Source organism: Meriones unguiculatus, chromosome 17 (assembly GCF_030254825.1).
Source record: "Meriones unguiculatus strain TT.TT164.6M chromosome 17, Bangor_MerUng_6.1, whole genome shotgun sequence".
In the NCBI taxonomy this organism is placed as follows: domain Eukaryota; kingdom Metazoa; phylum Chordata; class Mammalia; order Rodentia; family Muridae; genus Meriones; species Meriones unguiculatus.
Genome location: NC_083364.1, coordinates 28,146,171 through 28,172,485, shown reverse-complemented (window position 1 = coordinate 28,172,485; position 26,315 = coordinate 28,146,171). Strand labels below are relative to the sequence as shown.

The 26,315-nt window shown below is 42.5% G+C and overlaps 1 long non-coding RNA gene across 2 annotated transcripts in view; it reads right to left on the bottom strand.

Moving 5' to 3' along the window:
* Nucleotides 1–26,312, bottom strand: part of LOC132648515 (uncharacterized) — a 44,709-nt gene extending 18,397 nt beyond the window's left edge. Inside the window, exons 1-3 of one of the 2 annotated variants that reach the window (XR_009586913.1) lie at nt 25,854–26,312; nt 11,980–12,111; nt 3,057–3,126 (exon numbers count right to left, since the gene is read on the bottom strand). This is a non-coding gene — a long non-coding RNA (uncharacterized LOC132648515). Of the gene's footprint in view, nt 1–3,056; nt 3,127–11,979; nt 12,112–25,853 lie in introns of those variants that run through there. The other variant, XR_009586912.1, reaches the window with a different exon arrangement.
* Between the last annotated feature and the right edge of the window lie 3 nt (nt 26,313–26,315).

The window sequence follows — 26,315 nt, the reverse complement described above, 5'->3', positions numbered from 1 at the left end:
CCAGGGACTCTGTGGTCTTGGGCAAAAGGCTTAGCTCTGTAGCCAGTGGTCCTAGATATCCAGGGAGCCTGGGCTACACAGTCTGGCACTGGATTGAAGCACTCTGTCTCATCCGCTTTCTTTTCTTCATATATAACTTTATGTAGTGTGCTGATGTATTATCTTCAAGTCCTTTTGTTAAAACTCACTCTATCTAAAATTGTGTGTGTGTAGAAGTGTGCACATGTGACCAAAAGTGCCCATGGATTCTAAAAAAAGGTGTGAGAGTTCCTGAAGCTGTGTTCACACAGGGCTGTAAGCTCTCAACAGTGTGTGTGCTGGGAACCAAACGAAGGTTCTCCACAAGAGAAGCACTCACACTTAACTGCCAAGCCATCTTTCCATCCCATGTTGAACTTTTTAGAGGCAAGAAATCCTAGGACAAGTAAGAAGTCAGCGAACAATAGATAACAATAAATAATTTGTTTTTTAAAAAATAACCTTCTGATGTGCTAAATTAGAAAGCAAGTAAATGGAATTTTAAAATTGCACTTCTTCTTGTCTCATTGTTTAAGAAATTCCACTATGAACACGTTAGTGAGTTTATTGTCAGTGCCTTACATGTGCATATGGTAGGTACACATAGGATATACACACTTACATATTTATATGCCACATGTAATACATACATGTGCTTATTAACACTTGTCACTGGTATTCCAAAGAATGCTTTAGGAGTTCCTGTGGTGTGTCTGTGACCTTACATCACCTGTAGAAGATCTACCTCCCACGGTAAATTCTTAATTCTGTACTGTGGCTCTGCTTTCCTGCTTGAGAGTTCTGACTGTTACAGGAGCGAGTTCCGAAGCATTAAGACAACATATTACAAAATAGCTCCAGGGTTAAAGGAAAAAAAATCCCCCGTTTCCTGCTATATTTAACATCTACTGCACATACACTGTACGCATCAGAGATCACACTAAGTGATTTATAGCTGTGTTATTACTTAATCCTGACTCCCTGGAGGGAAGTGTCTCATTGTCCTCATTTACAGATGAGGAAACTGGGGTTTAGGCAAGTTAGTTGGGCCAAAGTCACTAGCTAATGAGTGTCAAAATCAGGATTCAAACACAGGCAGTTTGCTTCCAAAGTCCACACCACGGTTTCAAGGTTAAACCGCTCATGAGCACGCTGATGTGAAGGGTTCTAACCTAGTGGGGCACTGGCAGGCCTTAAGGTGCTTGCTTGCACTGTGGATGTGCTGACGCTTTGGAGCTGAGGTGGAGAGAGCCACCAGCTCTGCTAGAAGGAGGTCATGAATTCAAACAGGCCTGGGAAACCACCCTGCCAGCCATGTGACCTTGGGTGTCTTAGTCACTATTCTATTGCTGTGAAGAGACAGCATGATGAAGGCAAGTTAACTAGGGGATGGCTTACAGTTTCAGAGGCTTAGGTGAGTATCATGGTAAGAAGTGTGGCAGTAGGCAGGTAGGCATGGTCCTGGAACAATGGCTGAGAAAGTATGTACTCCTGATCTTTAGGCAGAGGGAGCAACTGGGCCTGGCATGCGCTTTGGAAAACTCTAAAGCAAGCCCACCCCCAGTGAGCTCCTCCTCCTCCAACAAGGCCACACCTCCTAATCCTTCCTAAACAGTTCCACTAGTGGGGAACTAAACATTCAAATATATGAGCCTTTAGGAGTCGTTGTCATTCACACTACCGTACTGGGCATGTCACTTTGTTGTCTAAGCATCAGAGCCTACTGATGAGCATTGTAGTTTTAATTGAGAGGGTAATGAGTGGAAGGATCTGGTGTGTTTCCTATGGAAGCATAAATATGAATAATTCAAGCTGTCAGTCTGATCAAAAAAGCTCCAAATGGAGACCTGGTCTTCAGTCTCGGATGAAACACAGTTGCTATGGGATTTTGAACTACATCTTGCAGGACGAGTCCCTCATCTTTTTGGATGACCATATGGCTGAACTAGATCAGCGGTTCTGAACTTGTGGGTCACAACCCATTTGGGGATAGAATAACCTTTTCACAGGGGTCACATATCAGATATCCTTCATATCAGAGAATTATATCATGATTAATAATGGTATCAAAAATACAGTTATGAAGTAGCAATGAAAATAATGTGATGTTCCGGGTCATCACAGCATGAGGAACTGTATTAAAAGGCCATGGCATTAGGGAGGTGGGAGCTACTGGCCTAGGTGATCTCTGTAAGACTGTGTGGGATTCTCGGTGTTCTGGATGGGCATGGCATGTCCTTACTTTTCCCACTCACCAAAATGAAAGCCACTGAAGCTCACGCCGAAATGCATTTGTACCTTGCATCCTCAACCTGGGGGTGGGAGGAGGGAGAGGTTAAGACAAGATCTAAGTCCTTAGAACTTTCTGAAGTGCCCAGAGTCTAATGAAAGTTACAGTCATTTCCCAGAAGAAGGGGTGAGGCTGTTTGTTTTGAGGGTCCAGATGCTATTGCTTTTACTTCTAGGAAAGGAGGAAGCCAGGGCTTTATGGAGTTTTACAGTAAGAGAGGGCCTAGAGAGACAGCTCAGTGACAGTGTGTACTGCTCTTGCGAAGGGCCCTAGTGATTCTCAGCAACCATACTAAAGGCACATAAGTCTCTCTAAGATCCAAATAGTATGCGCTCTTCCTGCTTCTATAAACAACTAAATTCTAGTGCACCCCCCCACATACACACATGTATACACATTATTAAAAATAGATTCTGAAAACCAGTTACAAAGACTATGGCATGCGCACACATACACGATAAATAAACAGATAAATGTAACTTGAAGACAAACCAAAAAAAAAAAAATCAAAAAAACAAAACATTACTCAACTAGGAAATGACAAATCCAATAAATTCTTGAGTCTTTGAACTCTATCATTCTGTATTTAACCAGAAGATAAGATCCCTTAAGTCAGTGGTTCTCAGCCTGTAGGGTGTGATATCCCACAGGGGTGGAATATTGGATATCCTGCAGATCAGATATTTACATTACAATTCACAACAGTAGCAAAATGCAGTTACCGAGTAGAACCAAAAATGAGTTTCCAGCTGGGAGTCACAACAACACGAGGAACTGTATTACTCGGTCGCAGCATTAGGAAGGTTGAGGGCCACGGCCTGCAATGAAGAGAACCTAGATGGTGAACTTTTGGGAGAGAGGGTGTGGTTTTTGCTCTATGATTCCTCTCTCCAGTTGTCCCTAGTTCTCTGCTTGACAACCTTACCCCCAGTGTACAATCAGATCCCTCTGTACCACTTTTCAGTCTTTAATCAAATATTGCCTGCTAACGAGCTCTTTCCTAGCCATCCATATGCCCTATTCCCCATCTCTTCCCCCTTTTATGTTTGGTACTACCACTATCAGGAATATTATACATATTTACTATTGAATTGATTGTTTGTTTGTTTGTTTGTTTTCTCTCTGTTAGAAAGAGTCCGCAAGAGCAGTGGAGAATAATATCAGATACTTACTGAACAGCAAGTAAAGAAATAAATAGGACAGGTGGCCAAAGACTTTTATCATGGAGCCCTGATTTGAGTTCGGAGCTATACTACCAGGACCAGTTAACAGAGCTTCTGGACAGGGATACTCAGGAGAGAGGGACAGAACAGAGGTTCAGGGAGAGGGTGGTTTGGACCCACAGACCCTTCCCCATCAATATTTACCTTCCTATCATTATTTCTTCCACAATGCTATTGCTTTTCATAGCCAGGATCCTGAATATGAAATTATGATTGCGAATATAGCCACTAAGCTTTCTGACCATCAGCTTGCAAATCTACCGAAGCAGTATTGGGGCTGTTGTGGAGATCAAACGAGGCGAATAATGGGTGGACCATTATTCTTCTTAGATTTGGACCACTCTAGTGTTTGGTAGAATGTGTGAGTGTGTCCATACTTAATTCCTCAGGCTCATCTCATCTAGCTCAATGATAAGAAAAGGGGGGAGGGAGATTCCAGACCCGTGGCTAGTTAGGGGATCCTTCATCTGACTTTTGGATAGGGGAGTAACATAATGTGGGGGAGGGATTCAAAGGTATTCCCTCCTGAGGATGCGGCCATGCCCTAATAAGGCACTATTTCTTCCCTGCACAACAGGTTTTGGGACTTACTTCTCCTTTCATCTTTACATACATTTTCAAGTTAGATGTTAATATCTCCTTCTTTAGACCTCAGAAAGGTTGTTTCACTCACCCGTGGCCACAAAGCTATTTAGTGTCAGCCTTGGGGGGGGGAGGGGGGAGGGGAGAGGTGAGGCCTGATCCCTTTCCATTAAACTGCCTTTTCAGACATCTTAATGCAAACGATTGAGCTTTGAAGGTGGAAAGGTAACAAAGCACACAAATTTAACATGGGAGCCAAAGCAGGTAACAGACAGAGCTTTTAGATACATTCTAAAGGTGGGAAAGAGGGCCACAGTGAACCCAAACCTGCAACAAGGTGCTCTCCAGGCCTAGTCCCATGAATATGTTATCCAGCTATACATGATGACTTTTTGGGAGAAATCAGTTATTTGGCATATATTTTCAGTAAGAGTAAAAGAATATATATATATATATATTTTTCTGGGACTGATGGCCTTCTGGTCTTTCTACATACCAGGTTTCCCTTTCGAATCGGTGGAATGAAAATGAGATCGCTGGGACGATAGCCACTCAGGCAGCAACCTGTCACTTAATAGGGCTTAGCAAATGCTTAGTAAGCATAGTCATGGGCCTATGTGCACATACAGAATATGCATGGCAACAGGACAGTTTGAGCAAATATGTACATTCGCTTAGATGGATGATGGATGCATGGATGGATAAATAGAGCCGAGATAACAGAGAAATCCTGCACACAGACTTAGCCTGTAAACGGGACTAGAATGCTGAGAGATCTTATGTTAAAAATTACTGCACAAGAAGAATTCGTAGGGTACCTACGGTGTGCTTATCGTAGGAAATGGGGGTGTAACAGCTTGCAGTGGCCTTCAGGAGAATGTAAGAAACACACATAGGCACTTTTAAGTTCTAATTTCTGTAGTTAAGGAACACTTGTACTTGGAGGCAAAGAAGGACAATTTTCTTCCATGTGACTCACCCATTAGAGAGCGATAGAGATAAGAAAGACTATGTCATTGGGTGCACTGGACCATTTCAGATTTCAAAGTTGAGTCCCATAAAGGAAAGTTACACTGTGAGGCATAGAGAGACTCAAACAATCAAAACAAAAACATTCCTTTCCCAGCCACCACTATTTTCAGAAGGTACCATGAAAAATTCAAGGAAGAGGTTTTTGCAAGGAAATAGAAACTTTGCTGAGGCCTAGGGATGCAGTTCTGAGGTAGGGTGCTTACTTAGGATGCACAAAGCCTGGGATTCAGTCTCCAAGACTGAGAAGGAGGAGAAAGAAGAAGAAGAAGGAAAGAAGGAGAGAGGTAAAGAAAGAAAGGAAGGAAGGAAGGAAGGAAGGAAGGAAGGAAAGAAAGAAAGAAAGAAAGAAAGAAAGAAAGAAAGAAAGAAAGAAAGAAAGAAAGAAAGAAAGAAAGAAAGAAAGAAAGAAACGAGAAGGTCTGGAGTCAGAAGTGAGGACTTGGAATCTGAGTTCAGCCCCACCTCCCTTTGTAATTTCCCTCTCATCTGCTTATTGGACCTCTAATGTGGAGGATAATTCTTGGGCTCCCAGTTTATAAACTGTAGGTATGTACTTCATGTGTCTCTGGTCAGAATGAAATAAGCCACCACATTATGGAGGCAGAGCAATGTGAGTTCCTGGTCTAAGTGCTCTCAGGATTTCATCTCCCTCTCTAAGGTCCTATGTGCCCTCATGCTAGGGTACGGCACATTCTGCTGTCTTCCTTCTCATCCACCATCCTCAGGTGATCTCGAAGGCGGCATTAAATCAGCATTTCTCAACCTGTGGGTCCTGACCTCTTTGAGAGTTGAATGATTGACTCTTTCACAGGGGTCACCTAAGACCATCAGAAAACACAGATATTTATGGTACAATTCACAACAGTAGAAAAATTATAGTTATGAAGTAGCAACGAAAATAATTCTATGGCTGGGGGTCACCACGACATGAGAAAGTGTTTTAAAGGGTCGGAGTGTTAGGGAGGTTGAGAACCACTGTAGTAAATGAATCTTTCTAGCCCTTCTCTCCCCTTTAAACAGAAGGCTGAGACAATGTCAGCCCATGAAAGTTCAATCTCCATGCATTTATGCACAAATATACCCACTGTGCTTTGCTACACTGCACGGGAGCAGTTTCTTTTCTCTTTCCAAATAAGCAAACTAAAGCATGAGCTCTAGAAAGCAATAATAATGTCTAATGTGCAGGGGAGACTCTTTTGGAAGACTTGACAGCATGTAGGAATGAGGTCTTTCACTGGAAAGATCTACAGCCCTGATAAGTCACCTGAAAGGTTTTCGGAACTTTGCCCCACACATTCTCTCTCTTCTCGCACCGAAAGATTTAGTTGTCTTTATTTCTTACTGCCCTTTTTAAATGTTACCTTTTCTGGGCTGAGATCACCACTCTCCTAAGAGCTGTGATCGAATCTGGAAGACAAAAGAACAAAACACAGAGTCCTCTGAACCGGGATCCCTGACTGGACATGCACAAACAAATCTGATGCTTGGGAACCCAGCCCTTGCTGCTGGAGGCTGTCGGGCTGGCTGTGAATTCTCACCCTTCTCTTGATTGCCCTTCTTTTGGCATTTGATGTATTTGCCACCGGATCCATGGCAGAGCCAGTTCTGTTCTCCCTAAAGGGTCTCCAACTATACCCTACGAAAGGTACGTACTGAGCCGTACCTGAGGTGACCGCGAGTCCAGTACAAGGTTTTGTCATTATTTCAACAATAGACTGAGGCTGGGGTATTACTGGGAGCCTTGTTCCTGGCCACTTCCAGACAGACACAAAGCCCAGCTTCATCTAATTCTAATAATGGAATTAAATTTTTGAAAACACCAAAGCCAGGTTTCATATTTAAATACTGACTTTCGCCACACAGGAAAAGGCGGCCAAATCTAAGAGTGACTGGAAGATTCTGGCACAGATTTTAATTGGGATTTTCCATTGTCAGGGAAGCCATTTAATGAACTCACGGGGATGCTCTGCATTCTTAAGGTTCCAGGGTCCTGGGGACAAAAATCTGAGCAGAGCCTGAAAGTGAATCCCAGCTTCCAGAAAGGAGCCAGGCTTGAACTTCCCCACTTTGGGAGGCAGGAATATCCACCGCACAAGGCTACCACCGAGGTGAAGTCAGAAAACCATCTCTCCACACTCCCTCCCCTTGACCTGCCATTTGAAATTCTGCACTTCATTCACAAAGGGTCTAGAACAGCAGTAAGCACAAACTGTGGAGTGTCAGAGGTCAAATCCCAGCTCTACTGTCTGGAGCTTCACCTTTCTGTGACCGTTTCTGGTCTATAAGATAGAGATGACACCACCAGTTCCACCACCCACTTTATAAGATTGTTACATTGACTGAATAAATCAGAAATACAAAATATTTTTATAACAGTCTCTACTAGGTACTATGATAAAAAAAAATAGGTTAATTATTTCAAAGCTGTTTACTGTTTTGTGTCTGTTATTTCAAGGATATGCTCATTATTTTACTTTATTTCAATGTGTGTTCAAATCTCACACCTCCAAGAAACTCCCTTAAATCTTACAGTCTGAAGCAGCCATGGACTTTATTCAGCTAGAGTATATTGCCTGTCTCAGACAACTACGGTGAACCCTTTTGCTTTTGATACCTGCCTCCCGCATCGACCTTGGAACACAACCTTGGAACACAAGGGACAGAGGTCAACTCTTTAACCTCTGTATAGAATGGTCAGCAGAGGCTAAATCGTTGTCAATGAAACATATATAATTGTATACATATGAGCATGCCTACACATGCTGGATAGTAGCTAATTGTACCTTGTATAGCATAATTATATAGTTTAAAAATATTTTATTTTGAGATTATGTTATAATTACATCATTTTCCCTTTCCTTTTGTACCTTCCAGCCTTCTTTTGAATGAAATGTTATTTGTATGTATTTCAGGGCTGACCATTTGGTATTGGATAAACAACTGGTATGTTCTTCCCTAGGGAAGATGTTTCCTCCTCCATTTCTTCGTTGTCTGTAGTTCTTTGCAAGGCCTCCTGGGATTTCCTTCATCTACTCTGGCTCATCTATCGCTGTCCTTGTTCATTTCATGTTTAGGTAGTCATGCTAGTGAGACTTTTGGGGTATAAATTCTTACATTCCTAGAAGACACGGTCTCACCGCAAACTCCCTGGTCCTCTGGCTCTTACAATCTTTCTGTCCCCTCTTACAAAATGTTGCCTGAGCCTTAGCTATGGGAGTCATTTTGTAGATGTATCCATTGAGACAGGGCTCCAACATTTTGGATTTTCGCTGGCCATGGTTTTCTGTAATGTTCTCCATCTTTTGTAAAGATAAGTTTCCTTCATGAGAGATGAAGACTACAGTTAATCTGTATGTATTAGAACCAATGCTTAGAATACAGTTAGGGATTATACTGGTTTCATAAAGTGGTGATTATAGGTTTTTCTTCCAATAATCCTGATTTCACCAGCCCTGAGTAGCTGGCTAGCTTTCCAATACCAACTATGATTTCTTTCTTGTTGAGTGGGGTCTCAAGTCCAATTAGAAAGCAGTTGGTTACTGCCAATGTATGTGTGCCACTACTGTCATACTAAGTGGTTATGGTACCACAGCACAACTATGTTTTAAAGACCAAACATACAATCATTTGTACTCTAACTGACACATAATATACTCACAGTAAATGTGTTTATATGAAAAAAAAAAGAAGGATAAACTAAGAGATTACAAAAAAATTCAACAGAAGTTCCTAATCATTGGTTGCCTCTCTCATTCAAAACATGTATTGAATGGGAAAACTGCTTAAACTGCACATCAAGTGTAGATTAAGGTTCCAAAGAAAGGAAAAAAAAAGGTCTTAACCTTAAACACTTGCATTCAAAAGGCAAGTCAGCTTAATTTCAAGGTAATGCTAACTGCATGTGAGTGCTGACTAGAACAGACATGTACAGAATGTGCTATAGGTTCAATCCGTATGCTCAGGTTTGGCACAGTGGCTCCCAACCCCCCTAACACAATGACCCTTTAATAGAGTTCCTCATGTTGTGGTGGCCCCCAACCGTAAAATTATTTTCATCGCTACCTCATAACTGTAATAAGCTACTGTTATGAACTGTAATGTAAGTATCCGATATGCAGGCAGGATTTCGGGTATTTGACCCTTGTGAAAAGGTCATTTGACCTCCCCATAGAGGTCTTGACCCACAGGTTGAGAACCACTGGTTCGGAGTATCAAATCATCCAGTTATTCTCATCCCGGATGACCACGCTTACTGTTCTGATAAATAAGGCACCCTGAAGATGGTTCTTTCTTGACTTAAAGGAAGAGGAGAAGTTAGTTCTGAGAGTGTGTGGTGGTTCACGCACAGTGGATGTGACTATATAAGAAAGGAAAGGTGGTGCCTACAGAGCTCCACATCCACAGAGCTCAATCCAGACAGAGGGTTTGTCTGTCTCAACCATAACGTCAAACCTTGAGAATACATTATGAAATGAAAAAGAGTTCTCTCCAGGCCAATGGAGTTGTCCATTTTCACCAGAGACTTGAATTTCTCTGTAATTGAGAAGTTCGTTTGTGAGTGTCTCTAAGGACCATTTTACTCTTACTGTTTGGGGGTTAGTTTTGTTTCATTGAGACTGGGACTCACACTGTAACTTGGACTGGCCTAGAATTCACTAGAATGTAGGGCAGCATTAAACTGGTGACATCCTTCCCCACCCTTCTGAGGGCTGCTATCACAAGAGTGAGCCCCTGCTTTTGGCTTAGTTCTTTATTTCTGTTATTTTCAGTTTAATCGTACAAAAATCGATTCTTTCTCCTACTATCAAAAATTGATGAATTATAAATTCGTATCTCCAAACTGGTATCATTTTTAAATTCGGGTCTTGAATATTCAGTTGCCTCTCTTAAAACATGTACCTCGGAGACATCTTAAATGTATCATGTTCAAAACTGAGTTTTGAATACTTGCTCCCCACAAAAGATTTTCTTTACCCTGTTTCTCAGGGAATAGAAGTGCTCATCTATTGCTCGATCAAAAAAATTGAGATTTATTATTTCTAGTTCTATTTCCTTCTCCGCTTAGCCCAGCTCCGTCTGGCCTGTTATTAAACCCTGATGATTCTCAGTTGGAAGTGTGTCTCAAGTCTTTTTATGCTTCATCGTCTGTAAGGCTGTGTCAGTTAGTTTACGTTAGTTCATCTCACACCAGAGATCCTACAATGGCCTTCTGAAATAATGCTCTTCCGGCCCTTTCCTCCCCTAAACAAATGGAATGATGTGCTGGTTAGTTTTGTTTCTCAACTCATCACAAGCTAGGGTCATTTAAGAAGATGAAACCCCAACTGAGGGGGGAAAACCTCCATAAGATGAGCCTATAGGCAAGCCTGTGAGGAATTGTCTTAATAAATGGCTGATGTCTGAGGACTCAACCCACAGTGGGTTGTGCCACCTTTGAATGTGCTTGTATGAATGGTATAAGAGAAAGACACGAGGACCTAGCCAGTGAGCAGCACTCCTCCATGTCCTCTGCTTCAGTTCCTGCCTTCAGGTTCCTGTCTTGAGTTCCTGCCTTGTCTTCCCCAGTTGTAAGCCAAATAAATCCATTCCTTCCCAAGTTGCTTTTGGTCATGGTGCTTTGCCACAGCAACAGTAAGCAAATTAAGTCAGGATTTTCTTAAGACAAAAGTCAGATCTTGCAGGATGTTGCTAAAAACGTTACATGATGTCTTGATGCATTTGTGATAACCTGTACAATCCTAGCTGTGGTCTGTGAAGACCCATATGACCTACCTTCTAATACTCCCCCTAGATCACTTTCTACCATGCTGGCCCCTTTCAGCCATTTGAAAAAAATCATGAATTCACTCTCTGTAATATTTTGCTCCTGTTTCCTTGGCCTGAACATGTTCCCTCTCACTTTTGGCCTGGCTAACCCAGGCTTCTCTTTTAAGTCTCTTAGTAATACTTACTTAACAGATAGCCCTTTACACCTGGAAAATTGTGGCCTTCCCTAGTTTCATGGCTCTACTTATCTCCTGTATCCCAGTTGTGACGTTTTGACAGGGCAATCAATTTGTGGATGCTTATCTCCTCTTGTAGAGCCTGAGCTTCTTCACGAATGAGTCCATGAACATTGTATTTGTGAACTTTAACCTGGAAGTCAGTGTATACGAGGCACATACTTCATGATTAACTTTTGTGCTAGTGACTCTTGTAGCTTCTGATTTAATAAAGCTTGAAGATATGTATATGTGGTTAATCCAGTGCTGAAAAAGTATGACCCAAGTTGGTGCTCAATTGAGGAAATATAGTAGAATATGATCAGTTTCCCCATATTTCTGTTCTAAACTCCTCAGATCTTACAGTACTCTCTCTATTCTCTTCCTGGACCATCCCAGTTTCCAGGATTAAGAATGCTATACTTTGCTCTGATAGTTCCTTTGCTTTGATTCCCCTAGATATAGGTTCATTTGGGGTTAGAATAAGGTGCCCACAAGTATGTTTAGGTGAAGTGTGTTGGACATGGAATAATTGGAAAGGGGAAACATGGAACTAACGTTGGAGATGGCTGTCCTTTCCCAATATGGAATATTGTTCAGGATCATAATTTTTGTCCTGGTTCACCTATTTTCAGTTTTTAGGCCTCAGACAACAATATTCTTAACTCTTTACCTCTAGTAATCCAAAAATAAATGATCTCTTAATCATGGGGTTGGCGCTGACCAAACTGGCAGGTACAGGCAGGCTTCAAATTGTACGTATTCTGATGCCATGCAATAGCCTGCCACCTTCAGGTGTGGCCCATCCACTCTGTGGAATCTCCCGAGTTTTCTGTTCCATTTAAGTACTTACTGTAGATTCTACAGACCAGGGGATGCTCCTGAAATAGTGGCACACATCTTCCATTTCAGAACTTGAGAAGTAGAGGAAGGAAGGTCATATCTTCAAGGCCAGTCTAGGCAACATGGTGAGTTTACAGTCATCCTTTAAGAGAAAGGAATAGAGGAAAAGAAAGAGGTGGGGGAAAGGAGAGAGAGAAGGAAAGGCTTTTAAATTTTTTTTGTTTAGTTTTATTTTGTATGAATGTAGTATATGTATATATGTTCACAAAGTAATATATATGTGTGTGTGTGTGTGTGTGTGTGTGTGTGCAAATGGCTGTGTGCAAATGGCTGTGTGTGTGTGTGTGTGTGTGCAAATGGCTGTGTGCAAATGGCTGTGTGCGCATGTGTGTATGCATCCCTGTGGAAGCTGGAGATTGATCTTTAAGTATCTTCCTTTATCCTTCTGGACAGTTCGCTTCCATTTCTTTTGAGTCAGGGTCTCTCACTGAACCCAGAGTTTATCAACTCTGAGCTCTGTTGGCCACTGAGCTCCTGTGATCTACCTGTCTTCACCCATCTAGTAGCACTGGGATTATAGATCTACTCCACAGTAGATCTATAAGGCACAGTTCCTGGCTTTAAAGTGGTTGCTGAGTACCTGATTCTGGGATTGATGTGTCACAAATACTTCATCGAGTGAGCCACTCTATGGCCCCCAATTTGGGCTTTAAAAATTGTGTGTGTGAGTTGGGGTGGGGGTGTTTGTGTGCACCTGTATGGAATTATATGTGCGTGTACATGAGTGTGGAAAGTGAAAGCCAACAATCAAGTGTCTTCCTTGAATACCCTCCACCTTATGTTTTGAGACAGAGTCTCTCATTGAACCCAGAGCTCACCAATTGGCTGGACTGGCTGAGGATGGGCCTGACTCTGCCTTCCTTCCTTCTCTGTCCCCACATGTATACTAAGTTATAGACTCACACCACCATGCCAGGGTTTTCACGTTGCTGTTGGGGATCTGAACTTGGGTCTTCACATTTAAGCATCAGGTACTTTATCCATCTCCATAATCAAGACAAGATGGTTTTTTTAATAGCTATTTTTATTTTATACTATAAGAAACCCTTATAGAACTCTATTGTTCTATTTGTTTGATTATTGCCTTCTTCAGTTGGTGGATTAACTCTGTCCCCTCAGTGCCAATGCTGATAGATTTTCTAATCCATATGAAGATCTTTTATTTACTATAACGTTCTGGGGATGGTTCTGCATTTGCTGCAGAGAGAAAAGAAAGATTTAAAGAGCCTCTCACAGGACGGAGTTAGACCAGTTTTCTTTCTATCATTTGGGGTTTTTAGATAATTACCCTACCTCATTATTTTGATAACTCATCCATCATTTCAATTGCTTGAAAATTTTGTAAGCAGCTGCTTTGCCAATCTTAGAACACAGGCCTAATCAATTAGCATTTTACTGTACATTTTTCTAATAGTGAAGTAAGCTCAGCACAACTTCTATTTTCCTATTTGGGCATAGGGAAGGTGTAGGGAGGAGCTAAAGTAAAAGGGGAGGAAGAAAGGGGAAGAAGGTACCAGAAACGAGGATCTAACACTGGATTTCAGTTCCCACTATGGGAAAATGGTTCATTTCCAATTCTGCATTTCAAGAACAAAACGACTTTCTGATGATCTTCTTAAATTTTCTTTGGATCAGTGTTTATCTTTAGCAAAAATGTATGTCTTCCAGTACTTAAAGGCTTAAAGCATTTGAGGAAGTGAAATCATCATATTTAAGGATGGTTACAAAGTCAAGACAGGGCTCTTGAAATACAATTTTTTCTAGACACAACATAAGTCTCAGAATGTGTTGCCAAATAAGGGAACACCTTCCTCTGACTATGACAGTTTACTATCTGGTTAATCATTCGCCAAACACTCAGAACTATGAGTTTTGGATCACCTTTTCCTCCATTACCCTTAATTCAAATGAGATGCAATTAGGTTCTTCCTTCATGGAAATGACCACTTTAGAGAACAAGAAACTGAGATCCAGAGAACTTAGTCAAATGTGGAGTGTCTAACTGTAATCTGGGTCCCCAGACTTCACAGTGAATTCTCTTTCAGTTCTTTCTTCTTCAACTTTGTCAACATTTGCTAAGTGAGCACTGTCTGTCAAATACTATGCTAAGAAAACAAAAATGAAGTACCTCTGACCTTGAGTTTATTCTCCAGGACAGAGATCAAAGCATGGAAGCTATTGGTGTAGAGTGGAGGCAACTACATGGTTCTCTGGGAGTGTTCTTGGGAGTCTGGTGTGGAAAACTCTATACGAGATTGGAAAAAGTTTGAGAGCCCAAAGGGTTTCGTTTTTTGACTCTGCATTACTTCGATTCTTAATGTACCTTTCTAAATTATGACCCCTATTAATCTTTTTCTGTTCGCTTGGAGTCTGTCTTTTGCTGAAATGTTAGAATCAGTATTTACAAATGGCAAGGTTAATCCTGACAATTTGAAACTTGCTGGACTTTCAATTAATTGTAAAATCTTAGCTGGGCAATGTGTATATTCCATTGTATCTGTGCTGTCTGGATCTGGAATGCCCCCTATAGTCCCTTATGTCAAAGGCTGGACTTCATCCTAGAACTCTTAGGGGAAGGTGAAACATTCTAAGAGGTAGATATACTTAGGAGGGCTTCTGGTTTATCACCTCTGCCTTTCATCTTCCCTTCCTTCCTATGAATGCACCTCATTCTTCCATCATGATAAGCTGTGTTGCCACAGGGCCCAAACAACAGGGCCAATAAACCTGATCGAGACTTCTAAAACCTGGTCAGAATAAACGTTTTCAATTTCAACCTTATTGCATCGGCATTTGTTATAGGAGTGGAAAGTTGCCTACTATAACATCCAGTTTGTTTTGGCCTGGGCACAGAAAACAAATAGTTGCAGCTCTTGGCTGATGGGGCCACCTGAGGCAGGCCAGGTCTTGATACTGGAATGCTGTGGAAGCTCGTCTTGATGCAGGGCTGAAACCTGGAGGTAATACCCTTATTATGACTCAAAGTTCCAGAATGCCCATAGAACTCTGGTGAACTTGACCTTCTTTGAAGGGACACCATGGTGCCCTGTTTCTGCTGTAAACAATGGTGGATTCTAGAGTCCAGGCTGTGGGGAACTTGAAGAAGTTGTATGCATCAGAACAACATGCTGCTGGGTGATCTGCGTTTATGCTAGAGTTTAGTTGATACAAAACATGCATGTTGAACATGTGGCTCAGAACAATAGGCTTTCCAAGAAGGATCTTGGAAAGCTAAAGTGAGAGCTCAGATGGGGCTCTACTCTCCTTGGAATAATGAACTGTTTTAGTTGTGCTACGATGGCCTAAAAGCCAAGCAAAAATGGTGATGATGATGGGGAAGCAGAGGGTGTGAACTGTCACGTAGGATCTTTTCGTGGATGGTACATTGAGGTGACTGCGCAATACTCAGTGTTCATAAACACCAGATCAAGCACTTCAAAGGGCTCAGGTCACAAGGGAGCCAGTGCCTCATTCCGATAGTAGAGTTGTATCTGGGAACAGCCTCTGAGAAGTCACAGAGTTTTACCGGGCTACAAATCAGGACTTGTGGGGCAAGTCTTAGTACAGGCACCATCATTTGCATAACCTAAAGCACGCCTCAGCACCTTTCTGGATCTTCAGTTGATGTTGAAGGCCTGTGGTCAGGAGCCCATGTTTTATTCATTCTGCATAGTGTCTACCTCACAAAAGGTTAATAAAAATATGAGTTTGAGCAAGGAAGTACATGTGTGAATAGAATGAATGAAAAAACGAGGGAGCACATCTGTAGTGTAAAATCCTTGCTCTCAACTTCTGGATGACATCTACCCCCATGACCTTCTTCGAAAGCCTCTGATAATGGCTTAACAGCTCTGTGATTCTTTGATGGTAAGACGTAGAAATAGTTCATCTTAATTTTTTTTTCTAGCATTTTCTAGTCCAACATGCTATCAGAATCAAAATAAATTACCTACTGACCTAAGAGCATCTTCAGGATTCACCTACCAGGAGAGCACATGGTGGCTTCCTAGCACAGCACCCAGGAAACCTTTTGACATTTACAAATGTCGTGAAACACCTACAAACAAGATACCCACAGCACCACGTGGGTGGGACAGATCAGAGATCTGTGGGTTCATTTTAGCTGTTTGTACTCAATGCCCATAGAAAGGGTGGCAGCTTGTTGTTGGGGAGGCCAGTGTTTCCAGAGCAAAAGGTCCTCTCTCTCCACGAGTGGTAGGGCTAGTTCTCACTTTCGAGGTGAGCCTCACGAATGTGAGTGACTGTAACCTTAAGTCAAATATTCAAAACTGTGAGTCAGGCAATTCACTGTCTGCATGGACAAGACACCACTTGGGGTTTGCCATGTCTTCTGTGTGTGCTGGTGACACAGGTGATGGACTTTAGACATTTTCAAAGAGAAAGAACAGTGGGAAAACAATCTACAGCCCTATGACCTTAACGCAGCCACTACAAGCATTTTTAGTTGAGTACTCTTATTTATATCTAGCCTATTTTCCATAAATATTAAATTAAATATTAAAAATATAGTTGTGAATGTGTCATATGGACTTACAACAGGTACACTGTGTGTATGCAGCTTCATTGCTTTACATATTACCATCTGCATTGTTTGTTTGTTTGGAGACAAGTCTCTCCATGTAATTCTGGCTGGCCTGGAGGTCACTATGTGGATTAGGTGGGCTGGACTCAACAGAGACCCATATGCCTCTGCTCCCTGAGTCCTGGGATTAAAGGTATGAGCCACCACACCCAGCCCCGTGTATGTTTTTCAATTTCAACCTTTCAGACTTTTTTGTCATTTCCTTAACCATTCTCCCCTTAATCACCTCTCTGCCAACCCAGTCATGACCAGACACGTAGATTGTTTTAATATTTGATACAACGCTAACATGCACATATTCATTCCGAGGTGTGCTTTCCTGCATGTTCAGTTCCACCTAGAGTATAGATTCCTAGAAGTGGAACACTGGGTCAAAGGGCAAGACTGTGCTCCTGAGTGTTGACACACGTGATCAGATACGTTTCTGGAAAAGGCATATTAGTCACAGTGCGATTAAGTCTCTCAGCATTTCTCCAGGAGCTGTTTAAGTGTTATATATACAATGAATGTATGTAAGTGTTGCTTCAAAGACCATCTAGAGTTGACGTGGAGGCTGGTAGAATTGGGAAAAGCTGGAGGGGAGAAGGAAAGAGATACTTAACTTGAATAAGCTTTAGAACTAAAAGCTACTGATGGCTTAACAAAGAGCTAGAAATCAACATGACGCTCTAAGTCACTACGCATCAATGTTGGAGTAATCGTCAGTTTGCTGAAGTAGACACTGTGGCTAAATAACTGATTCAGTGTAGATCTGACGGGACATAGCCACATAAACTTGTAAGCTCCTAGCTGGCCGTTCAGCCCGTGGCTCTTGTACACACCCACACTTACAATTCTGCTGACCCACAATGCCATTGGACATATTGAATAAAATCAGACACTTTGGGAAGATGCTGAAGGCAACAAAGCCCTGGGTTCCGTGTGTCCCATATGAATTGATGGCATGTTTACTGAAAGTTCTGTTTCCATGAAGACTTTCCACAGAGAAACACTAGGCATTTGGAATGAGGAGAAGGCTTGGTTCAACTGCTGCTATAGGTACATTTGGCCTCTGGTGTCTCCTTAGTGTTCTGATGGCTCTTTATCTTGATGGTGGCACACAAAAACTAAGTCACTTTCGATTTAGGAGCTAGGAGAATAAACAGAAGAGCTGGGGAAGATGGTTGATGACTTTAATCAGTCATAGAACCTTGGGAACTGAGGCAGGAGGATCATTACATCAGTCTTGCTTACATAGTGAAATCCTGTCCTCAAGAACCAAATGAATGGATGAATACATATTTATTACAAAAAGTAAAGAAACATGCTGTCCTGATTCTACTTTGAGTGAGAATCAGAACCTGCCTGAATTCAGTGGAGGCCAGATCACTGTTTGGAAGTTTCTAATACTGAAAAAAAAAATTACACATTAATATTTTTGAGTTCTAAACTTTATTTCTATGAATAATTTTATACTATCAGAAATGTGAGAAAATAGTCCAGAGAATAATCCTGTACCTCGTTTGCCCTACTATTCATAATTAGTAACACTCTCTAGATAATATTACTAGTGGCTATTATTGATTCATTCTTGCTTAGGTTTCTCTTATGACTTTTGCTATTCAATGATCCCATTCAGGATTGCTCCTCTGTTTGGCTGCCACATCACTGAGGCTGCTCTTGGCTGTGCCAATCCCTCGGACTTTTCCTTGTTTCAGACAACCTTGAGGATCATGTGAATTCTAAGAATTGCTGGTCAAGTGTGTTGTAGGAGGCCCCTACTAAAATATTTAGTGTTTTTCTTATGATTAGATATGGACTATGGAGAAAAGACAATAAAGATAAAACTCCGCTTTTATCATGTTGTAGGAAGGGCACATAACATCAATATGATTTATTATTGTTGATAGTGTCCTTGATCAGCTGGCTGAAATGGGGGTTTCCAGATTTCTTCACGCTATCTCCCCTTCACTCATTTGCACAAACTGCATCATTGGAAAAAAGGTTCTATGAAATCCATACATAGAGTAGGGGCATATGGGCCAGCAAGATAACCAGATGGATGAAGGTGCTTGCTAACAAGCCTAATAACTTTTTGAACCCCAGGACCCATAAGGTAGAAAGAGAAAAGCGACCCCAGCAAGTTGTCCTCTGACCTACACACACACACAAATGAATAAATGTCTATCCAAAATCTGAAAAATTACTGGATTTTGCATTGAATGTCTTTTCTCCTCCATTTATTATTTTTTAATAACTTTATCACATGGACTCATGGATGCTTGTGTTGTATACTGGATAATAATCTGAAATTTGTCCATACACAGGACTGGGGCCCCGTGTATGCTAGCTTTGTTTTCAAAATTCTGTAATTCATGTAACTGTATGGTGTTTCGTTTTTATTTAGTATATTTCCTGTCCTGGTCTAAACGCAGCCCTTTCTCTAGGTAGCCTTCTTTCTTGCCCTCTGGTTACTAAGAATGGAATTAGGCTGTTGGGTGGTGGTGGTGCAGGCCTTTAGTCCCAGCACCTGGGAGGGCAAGGCGAGTGAATGTCTGAGTTCAAGGCCAGCCTGGTCTACACAGTGAGTTCCAGGATAGTCAGGGATACACAGAGAAACCCTGTCTCCAAACAATCAACAAACAAACCAACAAATCAAAATGGCATTAGAAACCAGGGTTTGAGCACTAGATATTCCTGCTTCTGGCCAAATATATTTTAAATGTTGTATTTTAAGCACCAACACATTCAGGATTATGATGCAACTGCTTTCTTGTAAGATGCTGCAGATTAATGAACACGAGTGAGTCACAGTATGGTGTAACTCTATGGTCCTGTACATGAGACCTGTGTACTATGGCCTTCTTTCAGTCTTGTGACATGCCACGAACACTAATGCCACTAATACTGACATGTAAAAGCAGCAGAGAGAATGTCAAAAGAAGCGCCTCTGGTCGCGAAGCCACAGCAAATAGCTTTTCTACAGGACTGCCGGCCCTATTCCAGCTTTCTCTAAGGAATGATGCAGTAAGCACAGTGACTGTAGGGCCTGGGCTTGAGCTTTGGGCCCAACTCTGTGACAGTGCATGCGGTGAATGAGGGCATTCTGTCTGAGGCTCAGTTTCTGGTTACATAAGATTAGTTACACTGGGAAGGACTCCCTCACTTCTAGCACAATTCTCAATAGTCTTAGGGTGAAGGAATATAATTGGCTTCCCCCTCCTCACACATAGGCCCAGCATTCATATGGTCTAAGTGGAGAAAAGGTTGGTAGAGAGGGTGAGCTGAAAAATTAAGGGCACTGTATTATTTTCTGAAGATGATAGGGAAAGGTCAAACATCATTTAAACACTCAAGCCTAAGAGACTTTAGGCTTTTCTTTTTAAAGACCAGAGATTTAAATTTAAATATATATATATAGATAGATATAGATAGATAGATAGATAGATAGATAGATAGATAGATAGATAGATAGATAGATAGATATGAAACAGTATTAGAAAGTATGTGTCATTCCTTTCAAGTTTGGTCTGATAAACCTTGGACTTTTCTTCCTTCCTTCCTTCCTTCCTTCCTTCCTTCCTTCCTTCCTTCCTTCCTTTCTTCCTTCCTCTTTCTTTCTTTATCTCTCTCTCCCCTCTTCTTCCTGTTCTTGTTTTTTCCTCTGATTTTAATTTTTTTTTTACTATGAGTGCCATTATCACTGAGCGAATTCCACATTGCTTTCAGGGGCTTTTTCTAGGTCCTTTCTTCCTCCCTCTTCCTTCTCTTACCCATGTCTCCCTCCTCAAGGCGTGAAATATTTCCCATATTCACAATAAGTCCAGTGGCTTAAAGACTGTCCTGCTTACACCTGTCTTTCCCTTTCTGTCATTGACTGAGCCAGTTTTCCACAACAAAAAGAAAATAATAATAATAATAATAATAATAATAATGAAAAGGAAAAAAAACCTGAAAGGCAGGGACTAGAGAAAAGCCTCTAGGCACTGTCACCTCTGCTCATAGAGCAACAATGGCACTGGGTCTCAGAACCTGCCCCTTCAGATCCTTAGCAAGCCTTCACGTGGCTTTTGGACTCACTCAGCACAATCAGAGACTTTGGTCTACAACTGGTTAAAAATTGATAAGGTGAGTATTTGAGGATTGCCTTCCTTTACTCCAAAGCTTATTAATTCTACCCTCTTGCTCCACCCCCAGTCGCATACGCACAACAGACCCTTTCCATATCCCATTCTAAAGTACATAAATACATGTCTAGGTTACAGAGTCGTAGAAGTCACAGCACACTGGTAGCCCGTAAGTCACTGGGCTATTCTTCCTTTACATAGGTGAGGAAGCTGAGTCCTCCAGCGGCCTTGCCCTTGCCTTGTAAAAACTTCCAGGCAGAACTGTAATTAGAAACCAAGGCTTTGGGCGGCAAGCCAGCCTTTTCTTCTCCCTCATTCTATGTACCTCAGAGCCAGGTTTGTGTTCTTCGTATGTGCACGGGCTACATAGAAACTGGCATGTAGGGTACATGCACCGGCCACTGCAGCCTGGCCTCAGGGGATAGTTTAATGACTTGAATTTCGGGCAGCTGAAAAAGTTTCTGCGGGCGGAGGTTGAAATAAACAAGAAAAGCCACCGTGGAGATGTGAATGGAAAAGTACCAGCCCTCCTCCCTCTGCACATTCTTCTGCTCTCTCCAGCTTTCCCTGCCACCAGGCCAGCTTCAGATAGGCTTATGCATGGTCAGGTGCATAGAGGGCGGTGTGGGGAAGAAGAAGAAGAAGAAGAAGAAGAAGAAGAAGAAGAAGAAGAAGAAGAAGAAGAAGAAGAAGAAGAAGAAGAAGAAGAAGAAGAAGAAGAAGAAAGCACAACATGTAAATCAAGTTTTTCCACTCCTAGCCTCAGGTGGTAGAGAGAGCAGCCTGGTAGGCTGGCCAGCCACCTTGAGTCCACAAATACTCAAGTCCCTCCCTTCATCCCTCTCACTTTATAGTCCAGTTTCCGCTTTTCCTCATGCTAAGGTTTCATAGGAAGTGAAAGCCCTGCTACTCAAAAACAGTGATGGAATGCAGAAAACCAAATGATTGCGTGTTTCCCATCCCAGACACTTCTCTATTTTAAAAATCTAGATATTTATTGCCATTTAAGTACGCGAGGAAAACATGGACAGTCAGTACTGTGATGAAAATACTCTAAGCCAGGCTGGAAAGGTTTGCTAAAGGGGAGCAGATGATGACAGTGGCATTGCAGACAAGAAGGAGGAGGAGAAGGAGAAGAAGAACAAGAAGAAGAAGAAAAAGGAAGAGTTGGAGAAGAGGAGGAGGAAGAGGAAGGAAGGGAGAGAGAGAGAAAATGGGAACAAACCTGTTTTGAGCAAGAGGAAAAAAATGAAATGCGGCTGCATCCTCTTCTAAAGGTGGAGCTGGGAATTGACCCAAGTCTGTCCTCCTGTCTCAATGTCTCTACATTTTGGTCCAATTTCCTCCTCTTCCCTCAATCTCCCTGAACTCTACTAACCTCTCTATTTTTAAAAACATACCAAGAGCCTTCTCCTTTGTCTAGAAGAGTTTATAGCAGGTTTTTTGTTTTTTTTTTTTCAAAAATGAGGTCTCATGTAGCCCAGGCTGGCCTCCAACTCACTATGAAGCCAAGGATGACCTTGAACAAGTAATCCTTTTTCTTCCAACTTTCCCATGCTGGAATTATAGATATATGTCTGGCTTGTTTATAGCAGTTCTAAATGAGGGACTTGAAATAGAATAAAGAGGTAAACGTTAACAAACATCTCCCTCAGCTCTTCAAAAGCACTGCCAAGTTTTATAGCTCAGGTAGTATAAAAAACCACATCCAAATGACCAAACAAACTTCCATAAGCATGTCCTGGAGTTGGCTCTCTGAAACAGCTACAGTTGACATTGGGCCTAATGCTGTCTTGCTGGCCACCGTCCTACAAGCAACAAGGCATACACAGCCCCAAACCCAGATTGTCAGGTCAGCCTGATCTTTAGAAATGACCATGGCCATCAGACCACATGGATTCCTTTTCAGCCGTGGCTCTGGGTTGGCACATCCCCCTTCATGGGGGCCAGTCTAGCATTCAGGAAGACAGAGCCTGCAGGGGTGACTGACTATCTGTAAGGGGACTTCTTCTAAAATCTGCAGTCCCGTGACATGGCAGCTTAGAGACTTATGGAGGGCCCAGAGCTCCTGACAGGTGGGACACTTCCATTTCAAGCCTCCAGGGAGAGCAGGCAGGACAGTGTTTACCCCCAGGATAGATAAGTTTCCGTTTCAACCACGGCAGAATTGTGGAAAAGGTTTTGTGAAGGGAACTGGGTATGAAATGTGTTCCATTCCTTCAACAGATGTAGTATTAGTACCAGGATATTTTATTTTGTAGTAAAGCTTATACTTACTCAGGAGCTGTGATCAAGGATTCATTCCTAAGTTCAGTCCATAGGGCAAGGAAGTTGTCTGGCCCTCTATCCTGAATATTAGCAACCGGGAATCATTAAATCATGGCATTAGTTGATACAGGATGTTCCCATGTCTGCAGCAATAGTTCCTAGAACTCCAGAGCATGGGATTCACTTGTGGGTCTCTTTAAGGATGATTTAAAAGAATCTGAATCTATCCCGCTCTTTTCTTTAGTCCAATAATATTATTGTAGAATTCAGGGGCCCGCATGGCTCGGAGAGATGGAGCAAGACCAATAATAAGAGAAGGAAGGACATTCAGAGAGAGATTATACTGGTATAAAATTCACTAAAGCTACTTTTCCTGGAACTGAAGTAATTGAAAGGTAAGGGCACAATTTTCTTCAACATTCATTCAGTTGAGAGAAAAGAGACTCATCTAAAAGTAGGTGCCTCCTTCCGGATATTTTCTCCCAACATACACACTTTTTTTGGGTGGAAAAGAGCGAGCGAGAAGGGGGGAAAAAATCAAAACACAACAACAACAAAAACCACCACGGTAATACAAACTCTGACACATGGTCCCAGGGAGGATATACGGCCCCTGGGGATGGGCATACTTATCTATAAAGCAGGCCTGGTGGGCTCTTGCTCCCCAAACTTCAGAGAATCAAAGCGGGCTTGAGGTATGAGAAGGGTAAATTCCTTCCCAGCCCCCACTCTGGCTGGCTCTACCGCCTGAGGGAGCACATTTCCCTTTGCTCTGCAGCGCCCCCATGGGGCTAAGAGGAGAGTAGCGAAGAGAAGACAAGATGGACAGGCTGTGTGTGTGTGTTTAAGGCTTGGTGGTTAGGAGTCAGGGGATGAGACACACCGTCACTTTGACAAGAAAAATAACCAAAAACTCCTTAAAAGCAATTCTATTTATAGGCCAAACAATACAGCAAAACCATACAATTCCCGTTCCAAAGCTAAGTTGCAGCCGAGAAACCTGAAGTACTTAATGCTAGGGAAAAGGTAGTAATCAGATAGCTAGCTACACAAAGAAAATCACTTCAGCAAGATCAGGGTGTCATTTTTGGTCAATGGAATTTAGTTAATACTCTGAAATGAGAGGGAAGGGGACTCTAAATAGAAAACAAAACCCAGAGCAGCAACCCTGCTTCCCGGCAGCATGGGTCCATTTGACAAAGTCGGGTGTCTTTGGAAGTAAAATGTTCATTTCTACAACAGTGATAGGATTAGGGCCTATGCATATTCCTCAAAAATCCTTCACAAGACAGGCTTTTCCGCCGAGACCGAGGTAATCCATCTGCCAATACGCATTAAACTATTCAGATCTCTCAGGGACCGACAACGGATTTTTGTAAGTTGCAAACAATCAGCTCCTCTGGACTCCTCCGGTTCTAAAACCTGTGACATCACCTTCTGAAGTGGTGGTGTTACTCCAACAACAGCATAGGCGAAACTTCTCATAGGACCTCATAGGACTGTTGAGGGGGTGGGGGCAGGGATCCTCCGTACCCTGGCAATCAGCAGTCTTTCAGAGCTCTGCTCACATCTCTGTTTTTAAGCCCACACTAAGGGTTGTGGTCCACAGATATTTACTAGAAATTAACATACGGAGAAAATTTTGCAGAACCCCCTCTGTGATTTCTCAAGCCACTTGAATGACTTTCACAGCTTAAGCCCAGAACAACCTGACCTTTGAAAGCTGCTTTGGCTCCAGACACTTTAGGTTAATTCTAATTCTTAAGGGAGTCTAAAATATTATTTAGCTCACACACCCTTCTTGCAAGAGACAGGCATAAAAGAAACAGGAGTCTTCCCTCATCCAGGGATGAGTAGGAGGGCAAAACCCCAACCAACATTTAAATAGGGAAACTGGCAGCTATGAACAAACAAGCCAGGGCCCACGGTGAGAGGATTCTGCCCTGCATCCCCCTTTAAAAGGAAGGAAGGAAGAAAGAAAGAAGAGAAAGACTGATTCTCCCCCCCCCCCCCCCCGCACACACACACACACACCAGCTCAGCTCCAGAACAGAGAGGACCAGGCTGCTAACTGTGCGTCTAGATGTAGCACAGCCTGTACTCAATACAAGCAGTATCTGTGATCCTGGCAGCCAGGCCCTTAGAATTCCCTCAGGCTGATCTCTTCAGCACATACTGAAGAGATCCCCCCCCACCCCAACGACCTTGAAACGAACCCATGGGTTCAAAAAAAAAAGGAAAAAATGTTCAAGACCTTAAGAATAAGCAAAAACAAACATGTATTTGGCTTCACAAAATTTTGCAGCAGACAAGCATTCATGTCCCCATCCGCACATTTCTAGCATCAAAAATTTCCCTAAGAGTCAACAGTAACAGAAAGAGTAAACCCACCCCACTTGCTGTCCTGGAAAGAAACAAACCAAACCAAAACAAATTCTTTTCCATCTCTTTCAAGTGCAGGAAAGCCTCCCTTTAGTAAAAGTCCAAGAGGAAAGAGAAAACTGCACCCAGGGCGGTGTGCAAGGGGGTGTGGGGGGTGAAGGCTAGGCTATCATATGTAGCCAAACATTTAAGCTTCTGTCAACGGTATGAGTGTTGAAATAATGCATCTTCAAATGCCTGAGCGACTCAAAAGGGAAAGAAAAGAACAGAGAGACAATAAAACCAACGGTTGACAGTTCCTACGATTTACATAATGCCACAAACTTGCAAAAGACAAAAAAAAAAAAAAAAAAAAAAAAAATCAGAAGAAACCCTAAATCATCAAAAGACAACAAGGAGCATTCCCAAGCCCCCACCCCCCACCACACTTTCTCCCAAATAAAAAAAGAAAACAAATGAACCCACCGAAAACTGCTTGGCAAATAGCTTTCTCGTGGTGCCTAATATTCTAGCTGGAAGGAGCTGTGGCATTTATTGTTTTCTCTCTCACTCGCCTCCCTAAACCTGCCTCCAACACACTTGCTCCAAAAGGCTCAAACCTCTCCGCTCCCTTTTGTGTCATTTAAGCTCGAGGAGCCGAGTTTATGGGTAGGAGAGGAAGAATGAAGAAGCCCCAGACCCCCGGGCAAGCGCAGCGCACTCCCCCTCTTATGTCACCGACTAGCAAATTAGTTCTCAGAATTCCAGAGGCCGGAGCTCTGCTACAGCGAAGGCGCCGACGTCACGGAGGAGGAGCCCACGTGACGGCGGCGGAGCGGGCCGTTCCATCGGAGGCCCGGGGACGGGGAGGGTCGCCCGGGAGCCGCGCGCGCCCGCCGAGGGACCCCCGGCGTTCCGGGCGGCGGTGCCGCGGGGCGAGCCCGGGGC